The sequence below is a fragment of the Mobula hypostoma genome, chromosome 15 (assembly GCF_963921235.1).
Source record: "Mobula hypostoma chromosome 15, sMobHyp1.1, whole genome shotgun sequence".
NCBI classification, from domain to species: Eukaryota; Metazoa; Chordata; class Chondrichthyes; order Myliobatiformes; family Myliobatidae; genus Mobula; species Mobula hypostoma.
Window position 1 is genome coordinate 39,387,241 of NC_086111.1, and position 14,291 is coordinate 39,401,531.

Below are 14,291 nucleotides of genomic sequence, written 5' to 3' on the forward strand. Positions count from 1 at the left end.
CACGTTATGCACAGTTATCATTTGTTGTCTTAGAGACCTATGTAGTGGAACCGTATGCAGTCTTACCCTCTGAGGTGATGGTTCGCTATGGTCACATACTATTCTAACTAATCTTCCTATATTAATAGATGCAAGTATCCAACGTGGTGAGAGATTACCTTCTTCACCAGCATCTGGTGGCCCTCTGGCCCGTGCCAAGAGTGTCTTGTGCATGTAAAATGAGAACAGCAGAAAGGTCAGGCTCGACTTTGGGGCTGGTGCAAGGAGGACTGACACACTGGAAACATCTGATTTATATTGGACGGAACATAGAGAGAAATGGGAGAGAAAAGGGATTGAGAAGAGTAACTCATGTAACATATCATCAAAAATCTTTGACTCTATTGGCCAATCACATGGATGGCTGACCTCATGATGCCCAGTGCGCTCACCTCAATTTGTTTAATTCCTTAGACATGCTGATACTCCTTTCTATTTGTTGCTGCAGGTGGTGACTGTTAGAATGGATGTCTGAGTGTATGCACTCTTCACTTCAAACCCCAACAAAACAAAATACAGAGAAAAATGAAGAGGCAAGGAGAGCAGTTGCCACATGTGCAAATGGTTCCTTCAGATTTCCTTGCATCATCAATTTACATTACTGTTCTCTGCTTTTTTTGGAAGTTAGTTTTCCTTATGTACACCTCGGCTTTCTGAGTCCTCTTAATCTTCTCTAAGCTACTTGTATTGTTAATATTTTATCCACATCTTGGCCAAAGGAAAGTCAATTTTGGATGCAATTCAGAAAATGTTGTGCATTTTCTTCCACCCTTGATTGGGTGAATTTCTGAACTATAATCATATTCATGCACCCTTTAATATTCCTCACGAATCCCTTGCAGACATCGTGATTTACATACATACTTTTAACATTTATCTCATAATTTCACAAGATATATTTTTAATAGAAATCAACTATCACTCCAAATTTTGTTTTCCATATATCAAATTTGCTGTTTGCTTTTCACACACAAGCTTCTTCATGTTGTTTGAATAGTTTCTCTCTGTCTTAAGCCATAATTTTATTTGTCTCAACTGGCTCTGTTTATTCTTCCCTCAAGATTTGATTGAACTAAAGTCATTTGTCCCCTGAATCCTCTATGCATGATTAACTCACTGCAGTACAATATATTATGTAATACGGTGTCTTTTTGTAATTTATCAGAGAGTTTTCTAATCGATATCTCATTGTTAACATTGTTTACTCAATGCTTCTCTGACTAATTGCACTGAGCTTTCAACAGAATCATTTTATGCTGAATGATATTCTGAAACAAATACTTACTTAATACCAGGCTGTTCTGTACAACATTTGCAGTTCAAGGTTCAAAGTAAATTTATTATCAAAGTACATATATGTCATCATCTACAACCCTGAGATTCATTTTCTTGTGGGAATTCACAGTAAGTACAAAGACATAACAAAGAAAACAAGCAGAAAAGAATAATAATAAATAATTATCGAGAACATGAGATGAAGAGTCCTTGAAAGTGAGTCCATTGGTTGTGGGAACAGTTCAGTGTTGGGATGAATGAATGGTAGTAAAGTTACCCGCTTCGGTTCAAGAGCTGAATGGCTAAGGGGTAATAACAATTCTTGAACCTGGTGATGTGTGGTCTGAGGGGCTGGTAGCTCCTTCCTAATGGCAGCAGTGAGAAGTGAGCAAGGCCTGGATGGTATTGGTCTCTGATGATGGATGCTGCTTTCCTGCAACAGCACTCCACATAGATGTGCTCAATAGTGGGGAGGGATTTACGCGTAAAGGACTGGTTTGTATTCATTACATTTTCTAGGCTTTTCCATTAAAGGGCATTGGTGTTTCCATAGCAGGCAGTGAGGCAACCAATTAATACACACTCCTCCACACATCAATAGAAATCTGTCAAAGTTTTAAGAACTTCTTAGAAAGTAGAGGTGCTGTTATGCTTACCTTGTAATGGCACCTACGTGCTGGGCCCAGGACAGATCCTCTGAAATGATAATGCCAAGGAATTTAAAATTGCTGACCCTCTCCACCTCTGACCCCCAATGAAGACCTCCGGTTTCCTCCTCTTGAAGCCAATAATCAGCTCATTGGCCTTGCTGACATTGAGTGAGAGGCTGTAGTTGTGGCACCACTCAGTCAGATTATCTGTCTGTCTCCAATAGGCTGATTCATCAGCACATTTTATTTGGCCAACAACAGTGTTGTCGTCAGCAAGCTTAAATAAGGCATTGGAGCTGTGCTTAGCCTCACAGTCACAAGTGTAAGGTGAGTAGAGCAGAAGGCTAAGCACACAGCCTTGTGGTACACCTGTGCTGGTAGAAACTGTGCAGAAACGTTGCCAATCCAAATTGACTGTGGTCTGTAAATCAGGAAATTGAGAACAAAGCTAAGGACCATTAATGATTTCTACTTCATATGGCATGAGTCTTTACTGGCTAAATTGTGCAATTTTGAAATATATTAACTTTGTGTACTAGTTTTCTGGATCTTTATCAAACTCATGCCAACATTCCAGATATTACCATCAGGCCCATGATATGAGAATATTTAATTTGAAGCACTTTTAAAAATTGTCATCGTAATACATTTGGTATGACAGTGCTGTGCCCTCATTTTGTATGTTTGTTTTATTGATAATTTATATTGCTGGATATGGTAGTGTCTCATATTTACATTGGGACATTTTTTTGATTTAGTCCATCCTTTTAATGTTTTTCATGTACTTTTTAAAAACCATACCTATTTGTGTTTTCTTGTTGCTGTAGCTGGAAAAAAAATTTAGCAGTTTTAATATGAAGATGAGACTTTTATCATCATAGGATCTAAATTCTCACACAAAAACACTTTTGAAATCATATTTTATTTCAAACTTTTTCATTCAATTTTGAATAAGGGTATGCCCACCTTTGCTTTATAAACATTGGCAATATCACCAGAGGACTAAGAATTGCTTTGAAAGCTCATGGTATTTTGCTCTGGAGGGTGGAAGGAATTAATAAAATTTTAACTCTGAAGAAAATTCCTTGTGCTTCTTTGTTAACATCAAAATAATTTCTCATACACTTTGCTTATGTACTTAATGCAACCAAAATGTTTTTTTTTTATCTTGACCATGATCCAATATGTAACAGTATTCAACTCTGAATCCACAATTTGAAAGATCACATACTCATTTCAATGTAGGTATTTATTCTTAGTTGACTTACTTGTCAGACTCTTCTAACAAGAGTTATATACCATTTACTATTCCTTGACCCACATCCATGTTTCATCCTTCTTTGGTAGTTGCTATGTATATGAGTTGCGGGAATCTAGAATAGTGCTGTACCAAGCAAAGAAATTATCTAAGTTCCTCGATGTTTTCAAATTTGCCTAGCTTTACAACTGCTTTTCCAAATTCTTAAAGCTCATTTGGATCTGGTTGTTACCCAAGGTAAAAGACATCTTTCTATATGAATGCACACTCACTTCTATTGATCTTTGCATTGTGTCCATGCAGCTGCCTGAACTCCTGTAACATTGGGAGATTTTCTTCCTTAGTATAACATCTGAATTGTGCAGACAATGGTATATATCTCGCAGTACCTTGTTCAATGTAGGTTGAAGGATCTTCATAGAAAAAGTAGTTTTGTGTAGGAGTAAAAACTCATGTGTATTGATTGTTAAATATTGCTGACTTACCCTATTTACATTCAGCTGAGCATACAAATGACAAATCTAATTCGGTGAAAACTTTGGCTCTTGTAACTTTGCAAGTAAATGAGGTAAAACAGATAATAAATATTGCTTCTTGTTAATTGTTTGGTTTAAAGCCAGTTTTTGGTCAAAGTTCAAAGTTCAAAGTAAATTTATTATCAAAGTACATAAATGTCACCATATACAAACCCTGAGATTAATTTTCTTGCGGGCTCACTCAATGAATCCAATAACCATAATAGAATCTGTGAAAGACTGCATCAACTCAGTGTACAATCAGCATGTGAAAGATAGCGAACTGTACAAATACAAATAGATACAAGAAATAATAATAATAATAATAAATAAGCAATAAATATTGAGAATGTGAGGTGAAGAGTCTTTGAAAATAAGTCCATAGGTTGTGGCAACATTTCAGTGATAGGGCAAGTGAAGTTGAGTAAAGATATTCCCTTTAGTTCAGGAGCCTGATGGTTGAAGGGTAATAACTGTTCCTAAACCTGGTGGTGTGAATCCTAAGGCTCCTGTACCTTGTTCCTGCCCTCCTGCGACAATACTCCAAGTAGATGTGTTCAATGGTGGGGAGGGCTTTAACCATGATGACTGGGCCATATCCACTATTTTTTGTCAAATTTTCCATTCAAGGGCATTTGTGTGATGCAGTCAGTATATCCTCCACCACACATCTATAGAAGTTTGTCAAAGATTTAGTTGTCAGGCCGAATCTTCGCAAACTCCTAAGGAAGAAGAGGCGCTGCCATGCTTTCTTCATAATTGCACTTGTGTGCTGGGTCAGGACAGGTCCTCTGAAATGATAACACCAAGGAATTTAAAGATGCTGACTTTAAAGTGTTGGGTAGTGATATGTCTCTACCAAAGGAGGTGTAAGGTGCCCTTTTCCTCCACTAGCCTGCTGGTCACCCTTGGGCATTGCGGAGCATCTGCTTGGGCCCTCCTGATCAGGGTCATGTGAAGCAATGGGAGCAGGTGGTGGATGGTCGTTTGAGCAGTTGGTGAATAAGACCATAAGACCATAAGACAAAGGAGCAGAAGTAGGCCATTTGGCCCATCGAGTCTGCTCTGCCATTTTATCATGAGCTGATCCATTTTATCCTATTTAGTCCCACTGCCCCGCCTTCTCACCATAACCTGTGATGCCCTGGCTACTCAGATACCTATCAATCTCTGCCTTGAAGACACCCAATGACTTGGCCTCCACTGCTGCCCATGGCAACAACACAAGTCCTGGTTATGCGAGCACTGATGTAGGACAGACAGTCTCTGAAGAGTATTGATAATGGCGGGGGTCATCCATCTTGCAAAGACACTGCTCAGAAGAAGGTAATGGCGAACCACTTCTCGAGAAAAATTTGCCAAGAACAATCATGGTCATGAGACCATGTTTGCCTACATACAATGCAGTACATAATGATGATGATAATGACCCTCTCTGTCTCTGATGTGTTGATGAGGCCTGGCTCAAGACCTCTGGTTTCCTCCTTCTGAGGTCAATCATCAGCTCCTTGGTCTTACTGACATTGAGGAATTGACATTGTTGTACGGGAGATCCTAGGGGTGCAATTTCAAAGATCTCTGCAAGTGAAGACACAAATGGAGAGAACAGTAAAGTAGGCATTTAACTTACTTGCTTCATACTCCTGCTACTTTATGTTCCAAAATGCATTATTTCACATTTGACTCGATTAAATTCAATCTGTCACCATTCCACCCACTTTTTCAGCTGATTTATGTCCCTCTGTAACCTTGGACAATCATTCTCTCTATCTGTAGCATCATCAGTCTTCATGTAATCAGTAAGCTCACTTATCAGACCACAGATATTCTCATCCAAACCACTTATATGCATGACTAACAACTGTCCAGTCACTGACTCCTGAGGCACACCATATGTTACAGATTTCCAGCCATACAAACAATCCTCCACCACTACCCTCTGTCAAAATTTGGATCCAGTTTGTGAAAATATCTTGAATTCCAATTAACCTACTGTAACTTCCTATACCAGCCAATCATGTGGGACCTTGTCTAGAGCCTTATATATCTGCATTCACATCTACCAACTAGCCTTCATTTTAGTAATCTGTTCAGAAATCAATCTTAGAACACAGAGTGGTGCAGCACAGTACTGGCCCTTTGGCCCATGATGTTGTGCCACTCTTGTAATGTACTTTAAAATCAAGGTACCACTTCCCTCCCACATCACCCCATTTTTCTTTTATTCTTGTGCCTTTCTAAGAGTCTCTCAAATATCCTAAATGTATCTGCTCCTACCACCTCACCTGGCAGAGTGTTCCATGCTCCTACCACCCTCTGTGTGAAAACCTACCTCTGCGATTCCCTTATACATTTCATCCATCACTTTAAAAGTATGTCCTCTTGTATTAGTCATTTCTGCCCTGGGAAAAAGTCTGTGGCTGTCCACTCTACCTACGCTTTTTATCAACTCTGTCAATTTGCCTTTCATTCTTCTTCACCCCAAATAGTAAAGTCCTAGATCGCTCAACCTTTCTTCATAAGGCCTGCTTTCTAATCCAGGAAGTGATTTGGTAAATCTCCTCTGCATCCAGTCTAAAGCTTTCACATCTATAATGATCAGTACTGAACACAGTACTCCAAGTGTGATCTAATCAGAGTTTTCTGGAGCTGCAACATTATCTCTCAGCTCTTGAACTCAGTACCCCATCTAGTGAAAGCCCAAACACCATATGTCTTCTTAACTGCCCCATCAACTTGCGCAACAACCTTGAGGAATCTACAGATGTGGACCCCAAGATCCTTCTGTTCAACTACACTGTTAAGAATCCTGCCATTATAATTGTACTCTGTCTTCAAGTTCAACCTTCCAAAGCAAACCACTTCTCATTTTTTCTGGATTGAACTCCATTTGCCACTTTTCAGCCCGGCTCTGTACCCTATCAATGTCTCACTGAAATCTACGATAACCTTCCACACTATCTACAACACCACCAAGCTTCATGTCATCTGCAAACTTACTAACACACTCTTCCAATTCCTTATTGAAGTAATTTATAAAAACGACAAAGAGCAGGAATCCCAGAAGAGATCCTTGAGAAACACTACTGGTCATTAACCTCTATTCACATCAGTGTTCACATTTTTCCATGAAAATCCAGGAAAAAGTTTCTGTACATTTAAAAACATAAATTGAATTTACTCATGACTAAACTGAAAGAAACTGGTCATACACAGTTCATCCAATGAGGAAACAGACTTGCTCACATTTGACTGCTAGTTCTGAGTTTGTAGCTCTCCACAATTTCTGACAATGTAGCATTGAACTTATCCTGTAACTTCTCTACCATCGACCAAATTTAACATCTTTTGCTTCTTGTAGCATTAAATTATTTGCAAGTACAGTGTGCAATTCTGAACCTATTTCGCTTATAAAAAGATGTTCTTTTGCTCCCATATAGCATCATTTTATTCAGGCATATTCTCACTGTCCCTTTCAATTTCCACTTTTTTTTACTGTAAAAGCAGTTCGGTACCTATGATAAATGACCTGAGAGGCTTGCATACTTACCTATATTCACCAAAGTTTACAATGTAACTACCGTGTGTCTGAACAGCCATTTTGTCCTACTTCCATTTTACATTTAATTAGCATTGTTTATTGAGCAACATGACACTATTTCTTCTGTGATTACCATTTTTTCTCACAATACTGTTCCTATAGTCTTGATTTAACCTCTACATGAGGTCAAAATTAAATAAATTGCAGTAATTTTCCAGACACCGATGAAATGTTCACTCACACATGTTGACAGGTCTTGAATATTTGTTTCCTTATGACTGTTCAAACATGTTATCAATTTGTAATGTGTGTGCTTGTACAGACATTTCTTACGTCAGACCCGAGCGATGCAGAGCCTGTAGAGAAATACAATGGCACTCAAAGAGCTGGTAGAATATGTGCAACAGGTTTATTCAGCTCTTCTAACTACACTGCACGTAGACTTACTATCACCACATTTGTGTACTATATGATTTTGCAAAACTGAGTGATACATGTTGGTGACTGTGTGATAATGGGTCTATACAATATGCCATGTTTGAGTGGTTGTAAGTGTAAGTAATTCTTGTAGTTGTGCTGTGTTGGATACATTGATTTCCCAGACTGCCATCTCTATCACTTGATTATTATCTCCAATAAGGACTCTTATGGGTTGCCAAGCCTTGAAGACTTTATTTCACCATTTCTACCAGGATGTTGAAGTCAGAAATGGTAAAATGAGGTGCCCACTGCTGGATATGACTAGTAGATTTGTCTCTCAAAGCTACAGAAAGAATCACAAGGATAAAGTGTATGAGTACTGTCATTGCCAAAGTTTCAAGTGGAAATTATTTTAAATAAAATTACAATTCAAAAACCTTAATCTAGAAGGCAATTTACTGAACTTGGCAACAAAATCTATTAAAACACAGTGTCTATGCGATGACATATCAACCTAATCTACTGCATATAAATAGCACAATAACAACATTAACTATTGGGGTTTTCAAAAATCTATTTATTCCAGTTATAATTCTATGGCATAATTTCATCCCTACAAATTTGTTTTCTGAATTCCATAATGAGCAAATATAGGTAGTGTGTTCATTTAGATTTTCTTTATCTTAAATATTTTCTTGTTGTCTATTATTCTTGCAGAGTAGATATATTTATAAGGTCAGTTAGTTAACTGAAGTTTATACAATCTCATCAGTATTAAATAAGAATCCTGAGTTTATTCAGAGGGAATCAAAGAATGCATCAGCAAACAAAATGTACACCAAATAATAGATGGAAATCTCTCGTTGTTCACTGTGTAAGGATATTTCCGTTAATAATCACTGCATAGCTATTAATGGCCAAACAACAGGGAAAACTTAATCTGAGGTAAATTGTAAAAGATATCCAGAATTCTACAATCAGAAGCAATAGAATATTTTATAAAGACAGCAATATGAAAATTTCTCCATGGGTAAAAACATAATATAACATGTCTTTGACAATACCATAATCTACACCACATTAATGTATTATGAAATATATTAATATTAATGTCCAACTTGTCATCTATCTTGAAGTGTGCTGCTATCTGAATCTGATTAAACTTCTGCAGAAAAAAATCCTTATTGTTCTCATTAATTAATTAGAAAAAGATGGCTGACCCCTAAGCGGTGAGCAGTATTGCAAAAAAAAAAGTTAACCTTTGGACTATGACAAATTATACTTTACATCCACAATGTTAAGAAGGTATGTATATAATATATCTCATTGAAACTATTAATATTTTTTATTTAACAATAAGAATACTGGAAAGAATAGTTAATGTTGTATTTATCTACGACAGTTTATGACTTTGCAAATATACTTCAATAAATTTGATACATTTACTTACATCACTTCAAATTTAAGAGTAAAATTTCTGCTCTGAAGATGCAACAGATTGGAGAGTTAGTTGTAGGTAGAATTTGTATTTGCAGAAGTAGTTCCCTGTCTGAGGAAATCCTGATCTCTGATGAGCAGATTCAAAAGGAGATTGTTCTATAAATCGGTGTACATTAAAAAAGGGAAAAAATGGATTGAGAACAAAGAATGCATAAGTCTGAAGTGTATGTGAAAATGATTTGTGAATATCCACTCATTTTTATGTTGCTGTTTCATGCATGGAGTTGTAGAGCTATACAGCAGGCTCTTTGGCCCAACTCATACATGCCAGCCATGTTACCAATATGTGCAAGTCCCATATGCCTCTGCTTGGCCCACATCCCTCTAAATATGTTAGTCCAGGTTTCTCTATTATGATTTTTAAACATTGAAGTTGTAGCCACCTCTCCAAATTCCTCTCACCTTATAGTTACACCCTGTAGCTTTAGACTCCTTTACTCTGGGAAAAAGAGTGTGAACATTCACCTTATCTGCGTGACTCACAATTTTATTATATCTATATAAGGTCAACTCTTAGCCTCCTACGCAATGCATATTTGAACTGCCGATAGGCTTGATACCGCTTGCTAATATATCACCTGTACAATGGATGCCAACATGTAAAATAAGAATGCCTTTAGAATTGAGACAAATGTTTTTTTTTGTTAATTATTTGCCTGATATGGAAAGTCTAGCATTTATTGCAACCTTTCTCACAGCATAGGGAGTTATAGGATTTGGATCCACCAATTGTGAAGGAACACCTATTTATTTATCAATAAGGATGGTGTGCAAATTGGAGAGGAAGATCCAGGTACAGGTGTCCTCTTGCACCTGTTGCTCTTGGTCATCTTAGTGGCATAGCTGCTATTTTCCTGATGTTTAGATGATTATTGGTGAGAGTATGTATTAAGAAAGGGTCATTCAAACTGTTGCAGAACAAACTATTGTCAGTTTTACTAAGAAACTTGGGAAAATATTTACTTACCTTTGAGCTATTTCCTAAATGATCCCAGTCACAGTGGATGAAGCTCCTAGATCTACTGATTCTAGCCACTTCCATACCTAGATGGAGAATATTCACATTTGAAAAAGCGCATTCATTCATGTAAAAACAATATTTCAGAACAGAGTACATGACACCACAATAAAGGTATCCCAATTTTAAACAGGGCTCCAGTGTGTGTTGGAAGGAGGCAGGCCTTTCATGCCCAATCCCAGCAGACAGGAAACATGCTAAGGAACCTTAACCAGGCCCTGCATGGCAGGATGCCTGACACACTTCTTGCTCACTTGTAAGCATCTCCAGTAAAGAATTGTACCCAGTTGTATCCACTTTATAACTGGTTACTTCCCACCTGATTGTGCAGGAGATCGTAGCCCAGGCCTTACCCCATCTTCAGTTACCCTGTGTTACAGAAGTATGCAGACAGGCAGGCAAATCCATCATGGTTTAGCAATGGGAATGACAGACATCCCACCCTGCAAAAACTCATTTCAGGGAGGTAGCACCATCAACATGCGGGAGACCCCCAGCACCTCCGGGAGAGGTGGGATGTTTGCAATAGAATAGCTCCTTAGCAGCTTGCCAGCTAGTCGAGAAAAGTCACTGTTGCAAACAGTGCAGCGAGCAACACTGTCATTATTTTTGACCCCTAATTAGGCAGGGGTACACTTGAGGGTAGTCTGGGGTGATGTATGTTTTTGGAACACTCTGCCATGGCGCATTTGCTTTTTTTTTCTCTCTCTCTCTCACACACACACACACACACACACACACACAGGTGGGATGTCTGGAATGAGAAAGTTTGTGATTTTTCTCTCCCTGAGATAAACTGGGTAGAAACTCAATTCAGGAAGACAATTTGACAGCTGTAAAACAAAATATTGACAAATACCAATTGAATGGAAGAAGATGTTAGCTATCCCAGTGACACCGAATATGCAGTGCTTATCCAGGGTATTAATAAAAACAATTGGCTCTTCTACTTCAAATAATTTGTTGCAGGATAATGATCTGTATATTTAACGACGGATATACATACACATGCAAAGTGTATACTTAGTCCGGTTGTGCCAAATGAGCAGGAAAAATTCTAAAATAGGTTTGTGATGGTGCATCATTGCATGGACTGGAGGAACCAGAGTTCCCTTATAAGCTTTGCATACATAATCTGGGCTTCTTTTAAATTCAACTCTGCTCTAGACAGTTGGCCTCTGCTGATTTGTGGGCTTCCAGGCCAACCAAAATAATGTCCCTCTTACAAAGCTAAAATATTTGCAAATATCATCAACTAGGAGTGCCAAGTAGATGTTACAATTCAGGCTCTCCGTTCTGTGTCCTATGCTATGAAGTCTTCTTTATCACAGAAATCTATTTTTGACCACTTTAGTTCACACCGCATGATTATAAGACTGGGCGGTTGCTCTAGATAGGAAAGAGGCCAAGGGACACAAAGCTGCAATAATGATGATGTGCACTCCAGAAACAGTCATTGCTCTATCCAAGTGGTTCTTCAATAACTTTCCACTTATCAGAATTCCAGAAGTGTTTTTTTTTTTGCTATTGATTGTGCAATGTTCAGTTCCTCTCTTCAACCCATCCAACAATTAAGCAGATCGTTCCAGTACACAGAATAATTCGGGCGTATTGGCAAGTAACACCAAATACGCACCAAACACAGGTGCGTGGAAGTGATCGTCTCTAAGCACTATCACTTGATATTCAACAATGTTGCCAATGCTCAGTCTTCTACCATCAATAACCTGAGAGTCTCCATGGACAGGATCAGTCACATAAATACTGGAGTTATAAAAAGGAGGACTGAGGCTTGGTGTGCTAACTAATTTCCTGTTTCCCCAATCACAAATTCATAATCATTTAAAACAAAGCAGCTCATTAGTAGGGTAAAACATTCCCCCTGTCTGCCATACAGTTCTTTTTGTGACTATGAAGATACAGTGCAGCATCTCAACAAGGCTCCTTTGACACCAGCTGAAAAACCTGTGACTTCTACCACCCAGAAGCGCAAGAGTAAATTTCCTTTCGTCTGCAGATTCCTGGCACACGCGGGACCAGCTAGGAAATTAGTCACCATTCATTCACTGTCGCTGGCTCTAAATCCCAGAACTCCCATTTCACAAGGGAAACACCTGCACTGCACACACTACAGTAATTCAAGCAGGTGCACCAGCAGATTAATAGTGCCTTTACCACTGTCTTTGAAGTGCAGAAGAGAGCAGAAATACTTACTATAGGTCAGATCAGCACCACATATAAATAAATGTTTGCTTTAGTATACGAGGAGCTATTTTATTGTGTTGCTTTCCACAGTAACCTTTACTGCATTTCCCTCCATGAATCCTTCATTTTCCCCATAGGATATTTGGAATAATTGAGTTTCACAAGTGGACCATTCAAATTATACTCGCTTGTTAATGTAGAACTCAAGAGTGAAATGTTCATTATGGAACGTTGCCACAATAGGATAGAAACAGACTGCGTAGTTACACTGTAATGCTAACACTCACGGCACCACATAGATGCAACTGATATGAAGTAAGAATAGATTGTAGTTTACTTCCTCTGTATTGGCTAACATGTGTTTAAGTGTACCATGGATAAGTTTCAGAAACTTAAGATCCCTTATTTATTTATTAATTTGTTGGGATACAGCACAGAATAGGCCCTTCCAGCCTTGCAAGCCTGCTCCCCAGCAATCCCTGATTTAATCCTAGCCTAACCATGGGACAACTTACAATGACCAATTAACCTAACTGTTGTGTGCTTTATATTTAATACGTACCATGGGTTAACAATAAAGAATCATATTCTGGAAGAATTAGAACTTTTATTTACAGCAACAAAACCAAACCATGTTTTTACCAACGCAAACACGAGGAAATCTGCAGATGCTGGAATTTCAAGCAACGCACATAAAAGTTGCTGGTGAATGCAGCAGGCCAGGCAGCATCTCCAGGAAGAGTCCTGACGAAGGGTCTCGGCCCAAAACGTCGACTGTACCTCTTCCTAGAGATGCTGCCTGGCCTGCTGTGTTCACCAGCAACTTTTATGTGTGTTGCATGTTTTTACCAAGCCACGTTCCAGATCTTTCTAACATTTCTGCGCATGCTCAGAACTCTTTCCAATCACGTTCTGATACGTCATATCGCCACATCGTTCTTTCCTTAAAAAGAAAAACAATTAGCAACGTTAACCAGAATAAATGCATAATTTAACATGTTTCTATCAGTCTTTCTGGAGATTTACAAACACGAGTAGACCTTCTCAGTGGTTCGCACAGTTCTTGTGTTTCATTGTTATTTTCATGTTTTGTCTGGTGTGCATCAGTTAACTGAAACTCTGAAGTTGGCTCTTTCCTGAGGTCTTTGCGATTTCTTCTTAATACTGCTCCTTCTTCTGTTTGGACCATGTGTGGTCTGGGTTGTACTTCTTCAAGTGCTGTAGCTTTTTAATTCCTTCACTTCCATTTGTAATGAAATAGGAATCTTCTTTTCTTTATCTAATTCATTCATGAACTGTGTAATCTCTTTTTTATGCTGAGACTTCATCATTTCAATAAAACTTCTCAAGTCCTTCACTCGTGCTTTCACTTCTTCAATTAGATCCTGATTCTTATCACTCTCTGACTGCAGATCAGTATTGTACTGTACTGGCAAGTTTGGCCTCTGTCCTCCTGCAGAGGTGAGATTGTGATGGACTGCATGGCCCATTGATGCAAGTGCATTACTTCTAGAGGGCAAAATTGCAACTCCTGGTTTTGGTGGCAATGCTTTGTCAGATGCTGGTAACAAAGGGATGGGTCTGGGAGCTTTCTTTATGACTTCTAGCCGTTCCATTCTGTCACTGTATTCTGACTCTGTGTCACTATCCAGGACTAATTCTCTTTTCACCAAATTCAGTCTCTCACAGGCAGATAGACCCCAGTATTGACGGTACATTCTTTGGCACCACCACAAATGAAAGTGTGTGCACAATATTTTTGTGTGATACTTTTGCCGCACATGTTCCTTTAACTGGAATGTCTGCACCCGAATACCCAGTCACTTTTATATTTGTCTTATGTAACTTTGATCTTAGCTTTAATGCATTA